Source organism: Odontesthes bonariensis, chromosome 21, assembly GCF_027942865.1.
Source record: "Odontesthes bonariensis isolate fOdoBon6 chromosome 21, fOdoBon6.hap1, whole genome shotgun sequence".
NCBI classification, from domain to species: domain Eukaryota; kingdom Metazoa; phylum Chordata; class Actinopteri; order Atheriniformes; family Atherinopsidae; genus Odontesthes; species Odontesthes bonariensis.
The window spans coordinates 21,629,226-21,649,386 of record NC_134526.1 but is presented as its reverse complement, the minus strand read 5'-3'; the positions used below and the strand labels follow the sequence as shown (position 1 = coordinate 21,649,386).

The 20,161-nt window shown below is 41.9% G+C and overlaps 1 protein-coding gene across 2 annotated transcripts in view; it reads right to left on the bottom strand.

The window, feature by feature from the left end:
* LOC142370839 (trinucleotide repeat-containing gene 6A protein-like) overlaps nucleotides 1-17,432 on the bottom strand; it is a 35,430-nt gene extending 17,998 nt beyond the window's left edge. Inside the window, exons 1-4 of one of the 2 annotated variants that reach the window (XM_075453342.1) lie at nucleotides 17,212-17,432; nucleotides 15,675-15,726; nucleotides 9,624-9,722; nucleotides 1,083-1,402 (exon numbers count right to left, since the gene is read on the bottom strand). The gene's annotated coding sequence lies outside the window, so the exon portion shown is untranslated. The remainder of the gene's footprint in view (nucleotides 1-1,082; nucleotides 1,403-9,623; nucleotides 9,723-15,674; nucleotides 15,727-17,211) is intronic. The other variant, XM_075453343.1, reaches the window with a different exon arrangement.
* Nucleotides 17,433-20,161: the final 2,729 nt, after the last annotated feature.

Here is a 20,161-nt window from a genome sequence, read left to right as displayed (position 1 = left end):
AGTTGGGACAAACTGGCAATCCAATGAGAATCAAGCAAACAGAGAGAAAGAGCCAAAGTTCAAAGGGGGAGGGGCTTGCAAGTGTAAGTATATTAGTACACAGATACTGCTGGTCTCCAGTACAGTTAGTTATGCACATTATAATGTAATAAAGAATTAAAGTCCTATTCATTTTTAAATTCAGCCAGGGTCTCTACAAATCATCGAGATGTCTTATATGAATTCTTTAGCATTATAAGTTTATTTTAGCATATTTGGCCCATTAGCCCAAAAATCTGCATTCTCTGATAATAGAATGACATCACAACTAAAATGGTGTGTTTTTCCATTACATGGAAGGGTACGACACGGTAGAGTTTAAGCTCCCCAGTGATTGCTTTTCCTTTGCATTATAGTCTTGCCCTCCCCTCAGCGCAGTGTGTATGAAGCTGAAGCGACACAGAAGACGCACAGCTTCGCTGCGTGTGCGTTTATTACACTGCATTAATTTAGCAGATGCCTTTACCCACCGCGACTTACGAACAAACACAGAGTGCTTGTTGTGCCGAATGAGTTTGCGACAAGCTTTTAGTTTAGAAGAGTTTTGTTTTTCGGGAGAGGTCATTAACGTCCGAGGGCTACAGGGTTCGACTCCTGTCAGTAGAAACAAAAAAAGATTGATCTGTGAATTCATAGTTAGGTTTAATAAACACGATCCAATTAGTAGCCATGCGCAGTATGCTAAACGTGTGCACAAACGAGTGATCTGGGATTATTTCTAACCACCTTTAAACCAGCGTGAACCTGGATTTTTAGAAAATACAAATACCAGACAAAGACGACGTGTTACAGTGGAACAACATGAACGCTTTGTGGGGACAGACGTTTTAGGAGAGTCGGCATTATTAACATCCCTTCATTTTACTGCAGACTGATTACATCCCCATTCAAGGAAAATGTTGGCACAGCTGCACCGAAAGATAGCATGTATAGGAACACATACTCAACATCACGTAGGCCACGTACTTGTCTAAGCTAGCGTCCCTGTAAGCAAGCGGGAATAAAAAGTGAGTGTAGTGCTCTCTTTCTTCTTTTCGGTTTACCTCTGAGTGCCACTGGTGGCTGCAACTCCTGGCTGGGCAGGACGGGGTCCTCGGCGTCGGTGGAGAACAGGTGACCTTTGGTTCCCAGGTCGACGCAGCGGAGGTTAAAGGTCAAAGCTCAGTGAGCACAGCCTCAGGGGTATGAGGTAAGGAGGCAGGGGTTGTCAGAGCAGGCAGCAAGCTGATCAGCCCCCCTTGGCATCGCTGAAGACAATCTGTGTGTGTTGGGGTTTGTGTGAGTGTGTCAGTTATGTGTGGGGAAGGGGAGGGGGGATGTGGTTAAGATTAAGGACTCTTTCTTGACTTTGTATGCTCTGGTACTGCAGAAAAAAAGAGAAGGAAAAAGAAAAACAGTACTGTTAACAAATTTTGTGCACACCTAATCAATAACTTCAGAGATAATCATCAGTTACAACATGAACAAAACAGTTTCTGAAGTACTGCTGAAGGATTTTAAAACTCTGCCATGAACACATTTTATTTTCATAGTGGGATGGCACAAATGTGCATTTACTATCTGTAAATAAACAACTCATTCGAGTATGTGACATCCAAATCAGGACGATCTGATGGCATATCATTTGGTTTTCAGATAAAACATGCAGACCGTATCATTAGCACCTACAATGCAAATTTCCTATTTTGGAAAAAGTCTGTTAAATAACTAGCCATGTCCCTTTGTGTGTTTCCCCAACCAACAAGCTGACCGAGTCTCTGTTGTAGCAGTGTTAGCTCGATATTATTGATCTTCCTCAATGGGCAACGTGCACCTCTACCATCTAGGATTCTGTTGTGTCGCGATGCGAAGCTTACAAACACTGCAGAGGAGAACAAGGACGCCATCAAGTCAAGCTGTGGTGAAACAGCCGGTCACCTTTGCCTGCTGCAGTCTCAGGTCAATTGAATGCATCTTCAGAACTACAGACTTACTTAGCCCACTAAATGATGGACGACCGCCAGAACAGTGACTTTCAACTTCTATTTCAACAAAAGCCAATATCTTAAAAGAGGAATATCAGTGGATAGACCAACATCCTGATAATATGTTAAAGCAGCAGAGATAGAATTGTGACAGATCTTTCAATATGCAATCAGGCTTTGTATCAAGGCAACCACATGCACAACTTAACATGTGAACACACAAGCTCAACTAAAATCTGTGGGGAGAACTGTCATGCAGATCATTCATTGTAATTCTACCCCCTAAAGATTGTCATATGATCTCACGGTCAGATCGCCCACCCCTGGCAACAGGCTTAAAGCTGGCAGCCCTGCACGAAGACGCCGAGACAAGCGAGAGCAGTAATAATGGGACAAAGACGACCCAACACAGTTAAAATGGGAGGTAAAAAGAAGAAAAAAGGAACAGGACAAGCAGCTGAAAGAAAAAAAAACAAAGAAAGAAACAAAATGTCAAAAGGAAAAAATTAACTAGTGGGTTTGTAATCAAGTGTGTGTGTGTGTGTGTGTGTGTGTGTGTGTGTCTCCCAAACCTTTTCTTAGTGCAAGTTCGAGTGTGTTAGCTCTGCCTCCCTGCCTGCAGTACACAGCTCTATTTATACATTTCCAGTTCAAATAGCAACCACCCTGTTCACTAGCCAACATGATAAGAGAACAAACAAACCCATGTGTGGACAACTAGCAAGTGTGCAGATCCTATTAAGCACAAATGTGTTTGGAGACTACAATGCCATTTCTAACGATTCAAATCTACAACAATTGGTTCGCCTCCTGTAGTGTGAAGAGAGTTATTCGAAAAAAGAAATGGAAAAGTAAAAATGTATAAATGATTCCAGGAAAGAGGTTTCCTTGAGATACAAAAATCAGTGGTGGATTTGTGTCAAGCAGTGACGCGACAAACTGACCACTAAACCCCAACTTTTTTCACCGACAACTGACTGGCTATAGCTGGGCTTTCCTCCAAAACATAGACACATTGTCTGCCAGAAGGTGCTTAACCACCCTCTGAAAATAATCTATCAAAGAAAGAGAAATGGACAAATCAATGTCATTATCTCGCTGAACTCTAAAAGCACATTATCCTAATTATCTGAAAGATATATGAAGACATAAAAAAAGAAACTTTTGTCAGGTTGTCTAAATAATATTACATATATATGACTTCTTGAGATGAAGCAATTAAGACAAGTAAATTGACTGATCTAATGACAAAGATGACAATAATTGAGGGATCTGTGATGGTTCCAGAACTCAAGAGTGATCATTTTTCTTTTGTTATGCAACGCTAAACCCATCATTGTGTTTTGGATTATTTCACAGACCGCACAAGCAACTTGATCAAATCACCTCGGGCTGTCATAAACCGATGGAAACTTTTTACCGTTTGAAATTTATCATCCAAATGATGCGTCAGCAAAACTGGCAGATTAATGTTCATTTTTTTTGCCGCAACTTCAGTTCAGATCCAATTGAAAGCACTCTTCAAAACGAGCAAGTTTTCATTAAGATGCCCGTTTAAAAACAGTCATTTGCTGCACTGCATTTTTTTCTTTCAAATGTTTATCGTTCATTTCAAATGAATATAAGCATGGTCACTGTTGCAGCTCGGTACAGAGAGTACAGCTTGTTCCTCTTTAGCTCTGCTTCCATCTGAGAACGGCTTTCATGAGGGCCCCTGGAGTTGGCAGCAACTCGGCTGTTCCTATCATCTTACAGTCGGGAGCAGGTTGGGGGTGGGGGTGCGCAGCGACTAAACAAAATGAGAAAAATGTAAATAAACAGCAAAAGGAAGAAAGAAAAAAAAGGGACTCATTTTAGAGGCGAAAAGAAAAACGGGCGTTTAAAAAGTAGGAATGGATGGACAGAAGCCAGTCACTGAGGGTGATTTGAAAAGAATGCAGCTGCAGCTTCCAACATGTAGAAAAGCTTCAAGTCGGCAGCACATTGATCGAGTACAATGTGTACTCAACTGAACAGAGAAGAAGTGTCGAAGAACACACAGTGAAAAAAGTAAAGGAACCAGCAGACGCATGCCAACAGTCCAATTAAATATTGACTAACGATGTGTCCTGGCGTCATAAAGGGCTGGGTGATCGTAAAACTCGATTTACGCCAATCCCAGTGATCAGCGTGCAACATTTTCAGTGGATCTGTCTACATGTGTATCCCTCAGCACACTCCAGTCCACTAGTTGGCAGTAATGCACATCTAAGCCGCTTGCTAAATGCCAAGAAAATCCAAGAGGAAAAAAGAAAATTATAACGACCTGCCGGCGTAATGAGGAAGGAAACTGAGCAGAAAACGAAGGAGAGAACGAGGGCCGCCGAGGAGAGACACGAAAGCAGGAGTGAGACTGAACCCGGACTGTTGACAAATAAGGTCCCACTGTTATGTGGAAGTGGTCTGGATTCAGTAAAAATGACAAAGAAGAGGCTAAATACGATGTGCAAACGTCAGTCATCTGTTGGTGAACGCCAAAGCAGGAAACAAAACCAAAACGTTTAATCACCGCCAGCGACCAAGCCAAAAGCACGACAATCCGGGCCGATGCCACTCGGCGCGCCAGTTCTTGCAGAGTGAGCTTCAAACAGAAAAGAGTCATCTCATCATCTGTGGCTAAAAATAATATATATATATATATATATATATATATATATATATATATATATATATACATACACACACACACACAATTTTTCTTGTTTATGGACCTTTTCTCCTCCAAATTCCGCCATAATTTTTCAATAAGATTGATTTCCGGACTATTTGCTGGCAAATTATTTAGTCAACATGTCTTTCCTGAAGAAAATTTCAAACACTCGTTGCATTTTCATCCAGCATCGGTGTCACCACACCTCCTTTCGACTGACAGAATGAGAAAAGTACAACTGTGTGTTTACTGTAGAGGTAATGTCTGCATAACAGCATTAGCCATTTCTAATGCAATAATGTTTTATGTGAGCGTTCCAGGTTTCATTTGACCACACTAAATATCTAAAAAGTCTGGGGTGCAGTGGCTGTCAACTAAACATTGTATCTAGCTCAAAGCTTTCTTCGTGTGTCCTGCTGTTGCTATGCAACAGGAAAATCTATTTGAAGCACTGTGCTTTCTTCCCAAAACCCGACGTATTTTTAAACATCATTTGCATCACGGTACAACACAACGTGCCCTCAGAGAAAAGTTATGTTAAAGAAAAAGAAAAGGCAGTGTGCGTCACGTTTACAGTTATGGAGAATCTAAAAAGTTAATTCAGCTGTAAAAAAAAAAAAAAAAGGCACATAACCTCAGTTTCAACATTGATGCAAAATGACGCAGTGAGAAAAGGAGGCTGAAGGATAGAGGGATTGCTGCGACGGCAAAAAACATCAGTGGTGTAGACGTAGAGTCTCAAACGTTCCTGATACATGGAAATGTTCATCGTCGTCGGATGTTAACAATGTAGTGCTGCAGCTCTGAGAAGATCGAGCACGTTTCACTTTTGCGAGTAATATTGCTGCCCTGGATGATGCTTTTCATTTGTTATGGCCGACACAGTGAGACAACATCACACGTTATATCACAAAAAAGTTCTATGGAATGCATTTCTCCCGAGATAGCATCAGTGTTTAGAGTGTCCACCATTTTCAGTGCTGAGCAGTCATTACCGCATTGTAAACATTTGGAACAGCCTGTAGTCTGTCACACACACAGTGTGTGCTTCTATTTGACAGAAAATCCATCACGAAGGTCACAAGAATGAACTATTCATCAAACAATGTCACAATAAACATAATGAAAATGACGTCACATGTCTAAACCACTGCATTTTACTCATCTATGTGCTGAATCTGGTAAATTGTTCAAATATTAACGGTGTGTTGCAATTCAGGGAATTCTGGACTTTCAAGCTTTTTTTTTCTCTCTTTTCTTTCTTTTTAATAGCTTTTCTTTAACTGCTTTGACAACAAAGACCAGAGGACAGACGATGCAACAGGAAAAACACAAGCTGTCAATAGTGCAGACCACAAAATGTGTAACCCTTTAACTTCAGTCATTACGTACAATAACCTTTCAACATCGGCCATCATCTCCTCCATAATGTGCATCGCATAAAAAGAAACACAGTCTCTGAATACTGAGTCTTTTTCAAGTGTATTCCAATTCACTATTAGTTTAAGCTGCCCGGCTCATTAGGCTCACCTGAAGAGCTGCCGCTGCCGTAAGAATTCACTGTTAGCACAAGTCTTGTGTGTCTGTGTGAGAAATTTCAGCTGTGGATGTAGAGCGAGCAGGGCCGAGCAGTTTGTTATATTTGCTGAACCAGTGTTAATTTATTTTGGAACATCCCCATTACCTGTAAATTTAGCTGGGAATAGTAATTAAATACAAATTAAATTGAAACATAGTATAACACTCAGTTGTGTGTCAGAGACAAAGAAGTAGAGAGAGTTGGGACAGAATGAACCACCCAGATTTTAGCAGATTTTAGCAGTCTTCTTAGTTTAAAGCATGCTCTGCATTATCATAAGTAACTATGTTCATAGATCAACACATATGTTTGGCCACAAATGTATCATGGATGCCAATACACATATACTAAGCTATAACCAAACTATTGGCAACTTTTATTCTATTTGACGACTGTTAAATGAAAAACCTTTTTCAGGAAGAAAAAAAATCCATCCCAAATACATTTTCTTGAGCTGACTTAACTCTTGTTTAGGGAAGACCCCGTTGTCAAGGGAACATTCCCGAACACTCCTTATTCCTTTGGGCTTGTCCAAGCAAGATGACATCAGTGTTTGGAGCACATACCAGTGCCTCTCAACTACGGGAATGTCTTCAAGGATAAACATTTAAGACGACGGGAACCCAGGGTGTGAAAAACACACAACCTGCACCTTTCGCTTGTCGAACTCAAAGACCAAATAAGAAAAGGGAAGTATTGAGGAAAAGGCTCGATCTGCGACACAGAGGTGCAGGTGTGGGTGACGAACGCGGCCCTATCAAAACAGCGTGCAGCGCAGGCGATTACATGTGCGGCGTGAGTGTGTGCAGGAGCAGATAAGAGCACTTGTCACATTTCTTCGCTGTCGCATCTGCTCTGGGAGGAGTTTGGAGGGGGCCCCCCCACACATGCCAAAGTGAAATCATAGACAAGGTGCATGAAAGAACAGACTGCAGGTATGACTTGATCAGACTGTCCATCATTCAGTCATCCATTTGGTTTTCAAGTAACTGTCTAACCACATATTTCTGCTTCATCTGCTCAACAAATTGCTATAACTGGCCAAAACCTGTGTTTAATTTTCCTGCGAAGTTGATGTTTTTTAGCCTGGCAGAGGATTTTCCTCTCGCTGAAGCCAACTATACTTTGCTTTTAGTACTGTGCCGATCCCCGGCACATATGCCAGATTCCTGTACCATAACTAAAGTGCAGTGCAGGGGAGCTGCAAAGTCATTTTAGCCCAAATTGAATCTATTTAACAACAAACTGCCTTAACATAAAAGGAAAATTCTTCAATAGCTAGGTTTACTCCAGCTAATTATCGTGCTTAAGCAGCATATGTCCATCACTTTCAGTAAGTAAGTAAGTAAGAAAAAATTTTAAACTCAAAGAGCCTCTTTCACACTCGGGTTACATTTTATCAGAGCATAATTCACACGTGTCAATCAGAGAAAGATACCAGCTGCGGATCAACTTCGGACCCCAACTCGCATCTGCACTTTCACAGATGATGCGCAGCAAAGGTGCATCGGTGCCGGCTTGAAAACGTATACGTGAGAAAGGCTAGTGAGCCATTTAAACCAAATAGGGTGACCAGATGTCCCGAAAAATTCGGGACAGTCCCGAATTCTAAGCTTTTGTCCCGAATCTGGCTGTACTTGTCCCGAAAATTAAACTTATGCCAAATAATTACTTTTTAACCCCAGGTAAAGTACACATCTCAAACTAATGCTACTGCCGTCTGTGCCACCTAGAGGCTGCTTGCTTGCGCAGCCCCAAATGTTAAGTGGCTGCGTGCTGCCCCGGCTACAATGTATCTATTTTGTTATCTTTAGGACATTCTAATTCCATTCCATTGCAACAGTAAGCGCGAACAATGACCGGCGCGAAAATTCACTTTCACTGACACACAACAGCTAGCGAAATGGCAGACGAAGAGCCACACCACCAAGCAAAAAAACAAAAGCGACAATGCAGGTACAGGAAGGAATGGGAGGGCAAATATTCATGGCTTACAATTGACGGATGAATTTAAGGCGTTCTGTAAAGTGTGCAGGAAGGAGTTTGGCGTTTCCCACGGAGGAGAATCTGATGTTAAACTGCATGCTAGTAGTAAACTACACTGCACGAATGCCATAACAGTAGGAAGAAACACGCTGTTTTGATGTTTTGTACGTTCGTCATGTTAAAAGTTAAAGTTAATTTTAACTTTAATGTTAATTTTATGAACCCCGGAATTTTGGACTGTGTACGTTATACCAATACACTGGAACTTGCCACGATATTACCGGAGTGTGCGTCTTTTATTGCAATTATACCCAATCTACACTAGAACACCAACGACAAAGCATTTTATTACTGTACATGTAAGTCAGCCCACCCGCGCATGCGCATGCGCGCGCGCCCCGTCCCGAATTTCAGCCAACCTCATCTGGTCACCCTAAAACCAAAGAGGTTACCAACTGAGGTTAGGACCTTTTTAAAGCAGCTTCTTGGCACAGGCCAAATGTGTCGGGCCTCAACTTCAATAAAAAAAAATGTTTGATCCATAAATGTCTGATTGTTTCTCATGAAAATATTTCAAAAGCTGGAACTGAAGAACTACTGGCTTCACTATTAGTGAATGATCCACTTAACAACTTACTGGTCCTCCACTAATGTAGGATCAAACTGTCATATTATACCAAGATTAGAGAAGAAGAGACGGAGCCTTTCAGAAGGACAATGACCACACTCTTGTTACTGTATAACCATTATCTGGGAGAAGCAAATGGTTGCACCAGCTCACAGTGTGATACAACAGAACTCAAGTCTGAAATGCACATCTGTCTGGAGAATATCTACAGATATAAGGAGTGAGAGAAGGAGACAGAACTGACGACTCAGGGCAGCAATGGAAAGGACAAAAGCAAAAGAAAGAGTAAAAGAAGCCTCAAGGTCAAAAATGGACTTCCTGCGTACTGCAGCTATGAAGGTTTCCCTTGTAACAGCAGCAGGTTCCTAAGAACGGGACTCAGTGGAAACGAGCAGCAACTCAAATGGAAAACACCACTACGTCACATGGCAGAGTACACCGGCTTTGTCACTGGAGCAAAGCGCCCTGCACTAATGAGACAGAAATAATGAAGAAGAGCACGGACCACACAGCTCCAGAGTTCACTTATTTTACATCAAGATCTACAAAGATAATCATCTAAATGACTCAATATGGGTATTCATTATTCCCAGTTCACGTTTTGAGCCCAGCAGTGAGGCTTAACGCCGAGCAAGAGCTTACCGTGTCAACTATTAGAGGCAGAAAATATTGTGAGATTCTGTCCACCAAATTAGGGACTTACTGAACTAAATAAAATCACTAAAACAAGCATCTCACCTTTTCTCCAGTCCTGTAGATTCTTATCCTCCTCTCTTGTTACACTCTCCGTCTTTCTCTCTCTTCCATCCACTGTTCTTCCCTCTGTGGGTGCGTTCCCTGTAGACGACAGGAGGACATTCTTTAGTCTAAATAGTCTGTTCTTCATATGGAACTTCTGTGACAGTGACTGACAAAGAGCTTGAAAACTTTCAAAAGTTTTGGACTGAAATCAAACCGCATATCCAAATGTTTTTCTAATAAATATGCGCTTCTTTACAGACAAAATACGCTGTTCAAAGAAATTTAGTTAAACGTCTTTGATGTGAAGATTCCTTGCATATTCTAAACCCAACTCTAAACAATCTGGATGCAAACAATCGGGATTTTGACCAGAACTATGAAAAGCAAAACGGGCTGCAAAGGTTCAGTCATAATATTTTTAATAATATCTGAAAGAAAACACAAAATTACTCTTTGAGGTCTGGAATGATGAACTTATTTAATTGTAAATGTGTTCTTGGGAGGTTGTCGCTTATCCCTCAGTAAGAGTTAAGTTTAGCTGCACTGGCCCTGGTGGGTGTGCCATTTAGCCCCGAGGAGAGAGCTGCAGGCTGCAGTCTAATCCGATAAATAGATTACTGAACAGCATTTCCCTTCCGTTTGCACATACACACAAAGATGCTGCAACGACTCCCACACGATGGTAGCAACATCAGATCTTAATCATTTGGCAGCATCTTCACTTCACAATTGCACAGTGGTTCTCAGGAATATTGTGGCACTATTGTGGTGAGAGGAGTTTAATCTATGCAGCGCATGCAGCTCTTACGTTAAAGATGATTTCCCTGTTGGACAGTTAGAATACAGGAATGGCTTGGTATACCTGATTACCAGTTAATTATACCAAAGCAGACCCACACAAGAATGTGAGCAGAAGTTGTTAGAACGGCTGGAGGAAACTGGAGCATCTTGAGAAATCCCACAGAGAAGCCCCCGATCTCGAACCAGCTGATATCTGAACAAGGACCCTCCAAGCTATGAGGCACCAGTTCTAACCACAACCCAACACTGCCAACTGACCAAAACTACTCTGATCAACGTGTAAATGACTGATAACAGCTTTTTGCTTTAACCGACTTTGTTCGAGATTTTAAAAAAAAATCAAATAAATCTCTGTAACATCCTTTTATGTGCCCCCTCCCCCCTCGGTTCCCACCCGTTCAACCATCAGGTGCCTCAGCAGATGGTTCTGGGCTCAACAACCACCGCAGAGCATGGTGGGAGCCCTCCTGGAGAGCACGCATACGCATCACATACAGCATCTGTTCATGAATGGGGGCATCTAATGCCCTTCCCCCAACAACTACAGCTGAGAGAGGGAAGGGGGGCACTGCGAGCAAGCCCCCCCCCCCCCCTCCACCCTTCCCCCAAAATAAAATGGGAGGTGGTGGTGGTTTTATCCTATTCTCCTGTCAGACAGTACTAAATAACTACTCAGTTACAAGAGCCTGTATAAAGCACCTGACACTCGATCTGCGAATTCAAACGTAGGACAGACAAGGCAGTGACCCTGGCAGATACCTACATATTAATTGTTTTATATGACCACCAGTCCAAAGTTCAGAGGTGTTTCATGTAAACATTAAAGAAACTGGATACAACAAAGATGAAGCAGTTTTGCCAATCACGTGACAAGTAATTGCTGATCAACATTTGGCTCATTAAGCAACAACTCAACATTGAAAATAAAATACCCTCCACACATTTACTTCGTCTCTCCTTCTGAAAGCAACGACCACGTGCTTTCCGTTTGTCCTCTTTCCGAGTCAAAGTTAATGTGTAACAACAAATACGGCCGGTTACACGATAACCGCCCATCCGCGATTGTCTTAAATACACGACAACCGACACTTTTTATACAACTTATTCCATCACCATTAAGTCTCACGTGCACAAAAGTTATTATACGATTCGCTATTATCACATCTTGGTACTAGAAAATCAAATCTGAGTGTAAACACGTACTCCAAGCCAACACCAAAACATGCAACACTTTCACTTTAACATACACATCAGCTGGATGCCGACAAGGCACTGCTCTCCAGAAATATTTACTCTCTAAATATAATCTTTGGCGTGTTGAACGTCAATAAATGAATTCACATTTTGAGACTGAGGGAAAAAAAAAAAAATTAGAAGCAGATGGATGAAAGATTAGTAAATATTGGAAATAGATCGCTGGAACCCTTTTTCACCGGTCGAAAAATAAAACAGCAAACACCTGCAAACATCTGGTTCGAGTGCAACGTGAAAGCCTTTTGACGGCATCCAGTCCAAAGGATTCGGTGACACAACAATGGTAACACAACACCCCAGACGCACAAGTTATTTTGCACTGAGGATGCTGCGGTCAGGACGACACAAATGGACATGGCTCGCTTTTTCTACAGAGGCACACATTTACCAAGTGTAACGTCTCATTTTTTTCTTTCTTCTAAATTCACCCGTGGCCGGGACAGCTGGAAGCCCTGTTCACTGGCCCGCCGTAAAGAGGTCTGATGCCCGTGGTCCAATCATAAGTTGTAAACAAGCCCGATTATCTCAGATAGTTGGGATCCTTAGAAGCTGTGGTTTCCAAGAGCACTGGTGACAAACTTGCAACTACAAGCAGAGCGAAAAGGCTTTAATCGGCTTGTGTTGGTATCGTTATGCTCTGTGTGAGGGCAGATTTAAAATTAAAGCTTTCAAACATGCTGAGTCACTAAAAGTCTACTACTTGCCCCAGTTACGCCTCAACAACTTGGCCCCAAATATCTCCAAAACTTTAAAAGATCTGTGACGGTCAAGAGAATGATTCAAAGCCAACTACTCTTGCAAGATTCACAAGAAAGAAGAGATCTTGTTGAAACTTAGCTGTCCTCTTTGTGAACTTCTTCGTGCCTGCTGTCAAATACAGCTGGAACGCTAAAAATAAACCAGGGCTTCTCATGAAGTGGTGATCAGAAATCTGAGGATTTAAACTATAAGATTACGTAGGAGTAGTCCTCCATTGAAGCAACCAAAGTCAAAGACTGTATCGATTGCAGGAAAGTACACCAGACATACACTCAAACATAAGCTGATAGGACTTGAGATGTGCCTGTCCCTGAAGAACAAAAGCCAGAAGGATAGTCGCGTGGCTAATTTGCACATTGTTTGCATTAATTTGCATTAGTGTGTTCTCAAAGCGTGTCAGCGCCAAGGCCGGCACAGGAAAGTAATCGCCAATTAATAGACGACAGGTACTTTTAACCACAAACATCCCAACAGCAAAGGCTTCCTGGAGCCGACGACAACATGTGACGTCTCCAGCCAAGCTGCATCATATCCGTTTGCTGCAGTCAAAATGAGGCCAGTTCATTTCAGGTGAAAGCAAATCAAGGAAGGCAATGTGATATCTCTGAAAAGAGCAACTCAACTTTCCAGCTTTCACAGCAGTGTTTTTCATTTAACCAAGCTATACTTAAAAAAAAAAAAAAAAAAAAAAAAAAGGAACAGTTTTAAAAGATTAAATCACCTTCTTTTATTTTAGCAAAGGTTGACATGTGGCATCAATCTTAGGCTGCGGCTACACGGAAACGTTTTTCACTGTAAACGATACTTTTTCTTATCGTTTCGCTGTCGCGGCCACACGGAGCCGGCGTTCCCACTACCCCAAAACGATAGTTTTTGAAAACGGGTTCCAGAGTGGGAAAGTTTGAAAACGGCCTCGTTTCGTTTCCATTGTTACAGCTAAAACGTTTTTGCGTCAGTCACACGTTGACGCTGGGAGCCAATTTTAACACTTCTCTATTGTCTCACAGCGTGGCGTGACACAGTGGCGTGTGTACTGTATCGTTTCATCGTTTTCGTCTGGACAGCAGCGCGTTTCCGTGTGGTCGCAAGAATTTTCGTACCCGTTTTCAAAAAAAACCTCGTTTCGTTTTCGTGTAGCCGTAGCCTTAGTGTAGGAATAAAAGGAGCATTATGTAAATTTTTGGGAACATGTTGTTCTGCAAGCTGAAAAGTAAATGTGACGGGATGTAAAAAAAAAAAAAAAAAAAAAAAAAAGGACCTGGATCAGTTTGTAAAACTATGAATCCGTTTGATGCAGCTGAACATAAACACTAACACTGTGATTCAAACTTTAAAGATGCACTTGCAGAGCCACAGTCTGACGACTTGTTTATGCAAAACTGGCTTTGCGAGGCTCACATCCTGTCTGAGCCTGCGCAGGGTCAACTGCATCAAATTCTCCACGGCTGTCCTTACTTGTTCCAATCTCATGACCATCTGCAGGTGTGGCTTAATGGCTCAGAGGGGCAATGGTCAACTACCTGATCCCCGGCCAATGCAGAGCCAATGGAGAAATGTTGCAACGTCTTGGGAATTTATGGCACTGCAGTATTAAATTCCAAACAAGACAATCTCAGCCTGGCCATTTTAGCTAGGAGTCATTTTGTGTTGCGCTTGCTTTAGCACTTTGTTAAGAACAAAGTTTAGATCGACAACAAGATCAGAGAAAAGTTATGTAAAAAAAAAATAAAACATAAAAAAGGGCCCACATAGCCAAAAGTGATAGAGTCAAAAGGTAAAATAGCAACATTCCAAACTAATTACCTATGACACTCCTCTTCTTCTCCCCCCCCCCCTGTTAAGACTGAAAAAGGAACAGGGCTCCAGAAAACAAAAGGGGACTAGAGTATGACTAACAGTTGAGGTTTCCTCGTGCTAAGGGGCTTCAGAGTAGAGTGCTGTGCATGTATTCAGTTTTTGCGCAGAGGAATGTAATCCCCACAAGGGCCTCAAAAGAATCACATTTCTGATACTGTTTGCCCGCTACAGAAACGTCCACAGAACGCCATCTGTTAACTTAAGGACAAAGTGTCTTTTTGAACATGACAACAAAGACACTTCCTAAAAACTTTGATGGAATGACCTCAAGCAGAAACTTCTCTGACGGCAGCGTGCCTTGGAAAAAAAAAAAAAAAAAAAAGATAAATAAAATAAATAAATGACAACTCATCCAAACTGTTTTATATTAAGAGTATTAATACAACAGTTCACCGTCATTCACACAGCTGGAAAATATGGCCCTGTGCTCGGAAACTGTGAAACATAAACTAGCTTTAGCAACCGGCCCCAAACAAACCACCATAACAGAGGACCTTACCAAACCACAAAAACCACGAATCACTATCACACAGCAGGAGGATAGATATCTTCTTTTAATGATTCCCAAACACAAAAGCACATCATTCCATCTAACAGAGGAGCGGTGAGTTGATCATGTGGGTCTCGACAATTACAGCAAAATCAAACCAAGAAAGAAGAAAAAAAAAAACAAGAGCTCCGTTCAGGAAACTGAGCAGATAAACTAGATCTGCCAAGAGATGCGAGCTTCCAAAAACAGAGAACAGATTAAAACTGTGTCTTTTGAGCGAGGCGATGAACAAGTTGCGGTTCGTTGCGCTATTGTGTGTCTGCGTGTCAACCAACTGTATGACAACAATGAGCTGCTCAAACACCTCTACACGCACACACACACAAAACATCAGGACCCTGGCTTCTCATTTAGCGATTTTAAAACAGCAAAGCTTAATCAGCACAATGTGGCCTAGACCAACCCAGACCCTCCAATTCAATTCAAACGGAACTGCATGTGCTAGCATAAGCAGGAGGCGCCCCCCCCCCCCCCCAAACACACAGACACAGACACACAACCCCCACCCACCCACTTCGGTAGCACACCACACAGAGTCCTGTATAATCTAAAGAGAAACAGCCAGAAAACTGACGCAAACTGATGCTCTTAGACTGGCACGTATGTACACCGACTCTTAACTGAAAACCCTGTTGAAAGTGAGGGCCATTATCATAAAAAATGTGCTAACTAGCTTGGTGTGCAGCTGAATTGTAATAACTTGTGTTAAAAACACCTACAGCACTTCAGCTTCTAATAACTGAATACGAGTGAGTGAGTGTGTGTGTGTGTGTGTGTGTGTGTGTGTGTGTGTGTGTGTGTGTGTTAGTTTATGGTGACAGACTGACCTGTTATGATGCTTCAGTTTCTTTGGTGGCAACAGCTTCCAATTCCAAATCTCTGAATGGAGAAAAACAAACAAACAAAAAAAAAAGAACACTGCCATCAAACAAAATCGTCACATTAGTGACACGCAATTATTATTTAACCTGGACATGTGCCTGCTTTAGTTTACCGGTTTACATTGAAAAAGCAGCCACGAGTGAAAAAGACCAAAAAATAAATAAATTAAAAAAAAAAAAAAACTGTCCTGAGAGCAACATCGTAATCAAAACATCTCAGTAATGCACACGATGAAACGCATCATTCCAGCAACCACCCCCAAAACAAAAAAACAAACAAAAACAAACTGACTCATCAGTAAATTCGGTGTGCAAAGCAGGTAGCCTGCGTGGAAGTGCAGGTCGAGCTGCTAAACACGGCAATGCACAACCGGGGACCCTTAAAGCTCGGACCCTACAACGTGAAGAGAAATCGTGTAAAGATGACAGCGAGTGAGAGTGTGCGTGTAGGTCAAAGTTACAGCTCAGGTCCTGATCGGCCATTATCTCAGCTGTTGCCTGACTTACAGCTTAACCAACATGGCTTCTCTCGAGCCAGAGGTTTGTTCAGCAATAAAAAAACATGGCCTTGAGGGGATGTCTTTTTTTTTTGGAAAAAAAAAAACATAATCTTATTAAATTACAACGCGGTTGAGTCGCCTTTACACTGCCGTCGGCTCACTGCATTAAGTACGGTGAATATGACTGCAAAACCAGAGGAGCGGAGGTCTTGTGTTGATCTGTTGATGCTTTTTACACCGATAGAGGGCGTTGAACACTCACTTCGAAACACAATTCTGCAGGTTTTACAATTTCAATAAGCAATTCAAGTAAATGATAAGATGGCCACAAAAATGTGGGTGCTTATCGACATTTACAGAGCTGCGTATAAGGCGCAAGTGACCAAAATGCCAGACGACTGACCGCTGTAACCGCCGAGCAACCTGCGTCGTCAAATTAGCATTGCTGCTAATGCTAAGAGCTACGAAGGGGCTAGCTGACTTACCCGGTGTTACTTCGAATGCAGCGACTGTAAAACCGTGAATGTAGAAAACATAATGGGACACAAAGCCCAGCCCGCACAATTCTCTGGGAAGTAAATCTAGATAGACATTTATATCTTACAAATGACAGAATAACCTATTTTGACAGATATGTACGCACAGCTGGCGAGCTGAGGTTAACTAGTATGCTTGGCGCAAGGTTAAGCCGCCTCCAAATACAAGTATTTGTCCGTAAGACGCTTTGAAATGGTTGGTAATGTGCAGGCAAACACAACCCCGCATTTTGTCTACGCATTTGTAAACTGTGCTGCAATTGAGTCGCCTTGCCAAGTGCCCCTTGTACGGGCAAAAGGCTTGCAGTGTTAGCTCGGTCGCGGCTAACCAAACAACAGCGGCTGCTCAACTTATCTACACCGACCCCCGGTCTCCCTGCTCCACACTCCCGGTCTGCATTAGCTCGACAGAAAAAGCTTGAGAAAACACCACAAAAGCAAGCTCACCTCATTGAAGTATAAAGTGCAACAGAGTGGAAAGGAAAGCCGACTGTAAGGCTAAAGAAATTCAACGCGTTTGCAGCATCTACGAGGGGAGGCATTCATCCTGTGAGATCGCCATTTTCTTCACTCGGTGCTGGCTAACCTTCTTTCGCTTGTGCTCTGCTTTCCCCTCCTCTCTCTGCATTCACTTCAGCTCAGGCTGTGTGTACGTGTGTGTGTGTGTCGGTGTGTGCGTGTGATTCGTGGGGTGGGGGTGGGGGGCAGGAAACACATAACCACTTCCTCTGACTGAGAAGACGAAACACAATTAAAAGTGGCCAAATGGTATCGAGAGAAATGATGAGTGAAAACATGGTGACCCTGTTGAGGATAAGCAGCTCATTTAAATGAAAAAAGCTAAGTGGAATTTGAAGCCTGATGATGCACACGAATGGATTCATTTCAGTTATTTTCATCTTACATTCCAGATTTAGCTACTTGTGCAGTGGCTTTTAAATAAATAAATAAAAACCCAAGCTTAAACAAAAAATAAAAATATCAAAACGTTAAAAAAAAAGTTCTTTTTTTTAAATTGTTGTGTTTTCTGAAATGTGTGTTATTTGAAGTTTTTTGTGTCGTGTTTTCTCACTGAATGTGTGTTTTTGCTTGTATCTTATTTGTTGTGTTTTGCCTGGTGCTGTTTGCAGCTTAGAAAGTATCATAAAGACTTCACAAATAAGGGCTGACAAATTTGAAAAGTAGCATTATCAGTGAACTAAAACTTTCTGCCCAGACATAGAAAACCATGTTGTTGCCCATAACTGTACCCAGGATTTGAAACATTCCAGCACAGTTATTACCACCATTATTTAGTCTTAGGGATGTTCCACTTATCAAAATAACACGTGTTATGTCCAGATACGGTTGATGCTGTTTCACGCTGTTCTACTGCGACAGAGATTGCTGAAGTATTTCTCCATAACACCTTGGCATTAAAGTATGTATGCCTATAGAGAGGACAGTGAATCTGTCACACACTTACAGCTAAAGAATGTGGAACATGGAGGGGTCTGACTTTGCCATCCATGCATGGCTTTGGCTGCCATATAAGAAGAAAAAAAAGAGAGAGAGGAGAGGAGAGGAGAGGAGAGAGGTGCCTGAACACCAGAGAAACAAATACGGTGTGGAATCTGCCAACGTTTCACCACTGAGACAAAGGCTGTTGCTGCTTACAGGAGAGAGCAGCAAAGCGTGTGTGTGTGTGCAAAGCAATGACCATTGACCCACCAATGGCAAAAACAACCCCCAACCTTGTTCGCAAATTACCTCTCTTATCTGCGTGTTTTTGACTATGAGGAAGAGTGAGAGGCAGGGTTTGTCATCTGCCAAGTAATGATTTTATTTGACCAGATTTTGAAGGCAAGATTAGATTATAGAGTATATGAATAAGGGAGTAAACCCCACGCACAGGGCAACTTTTAACAAATATTACAAGTAGCTCGGTTATCCTGTTTATTGCTTCAGTTGATGGTGCATTTATGACTGGGGATTCAGATATAGCCTGCTCCGAAACATGCTGATACATTGACTAAAACGATATGAGCAGTCTGTAAGTGTGTTATCATAAAACAGCTATTACACAGTTGCTGAGTCTCTGCTCCACTTTGAATAGTCAAGTTGTTGAAATTTAAGAAATATCTGACATCAGAATCATCCTTCAAACCTCATGTTCAAACCATATAAGCTGTAGGCACCTAGGAAAATAAAAGACACAGCAGGATGTGCTGACATAATAGCAGGTGATTTGGGGCACTTTAACACATGCATGCAAGCATACAAGCCTCAGAGCCCACAGGTCTGTCAGGCAGCACGGCAACATGTCTTTTACAAACTCATACTTACTTAACCAGCCTTGAAACGTTCTGTGAGAGTGGAGAAAAAAATCTACTTGTTGGTCTGTGACGCAAGTGTTAATGCGTTTTTTTCTTACCCCAGCATTGCGGTGCATCTTTACAATAGGTCAAGTTGTACAAGAACCTCCAACCAAAAATAGCCCAAGTTAAAAAACTGGGGCTTGTTCAGTGAATATCCACCCATCCGGCAGATGCAGCAAATGATGCAAAATACAATCCCAGTTACATAAAAAGTTGAGACACTGTGTCAAATGTGAGGAGAAAAAAAAGAATGCAATGATTTGCGCATCTCATAAAACAGTATTTTTCTCACAACAGATGTTAGGAGAGAGACATTTTGCCGTTTCTTCAAATTACAAGCTCATCTTCAATTTAATAGCAGCATTATGTCTCCTAAAAGTTTAGACAAGGGCAATAAAAAATTGGAAAAACAAGTAATACTAAAAAAGAAACGTCTGGATGAATGAGTTGAAATGAATTAGGTTTATTAGTAACAGAACAGTAACATGACTGGCATTAAGAGAGCACCTTAGGGAGGCAGAGTCTCACAGAAGTAAAGATTGGCAGAGGCTCAGCAGTCTGCCAAAAAAGTGCATATATGAATTGTGTAGCTATTTCAGAATAATTCTTCTCTGTGTAAAAAATTGCAAAGACTTTGAATATTCTGTCACCACTTCAGAGAATCGGGAGACATCTCTGTGCACAAGGGACACAGGTGAAAATATGCTTATGATAAAAATGGACATTTCATGAAAATCAATGCATGAAACTCAAGAACACTTCCGGAAATCAGAACAAACCAGAATCAGATGCAGGTTAAAGCTCTATCGTGCAAAGGACAACCCATATATGAGCATGTCTGACCTTGTGTCTTCTCTGGGCCAAATAATGGATGTTGCACGCTGGACTAAAGAGCAGAGGGACCATCCAGTTTAGTATCAGGGCTCAGTTAAAAAAAAAAACCTGCATCTCCGATGGTATGAGGGTGTATTAGTGCCTATGGAACTGGCAACTTGCACCTCTGGTACATGCAGGTTTTAGAGCAACACATGCTGCCACCC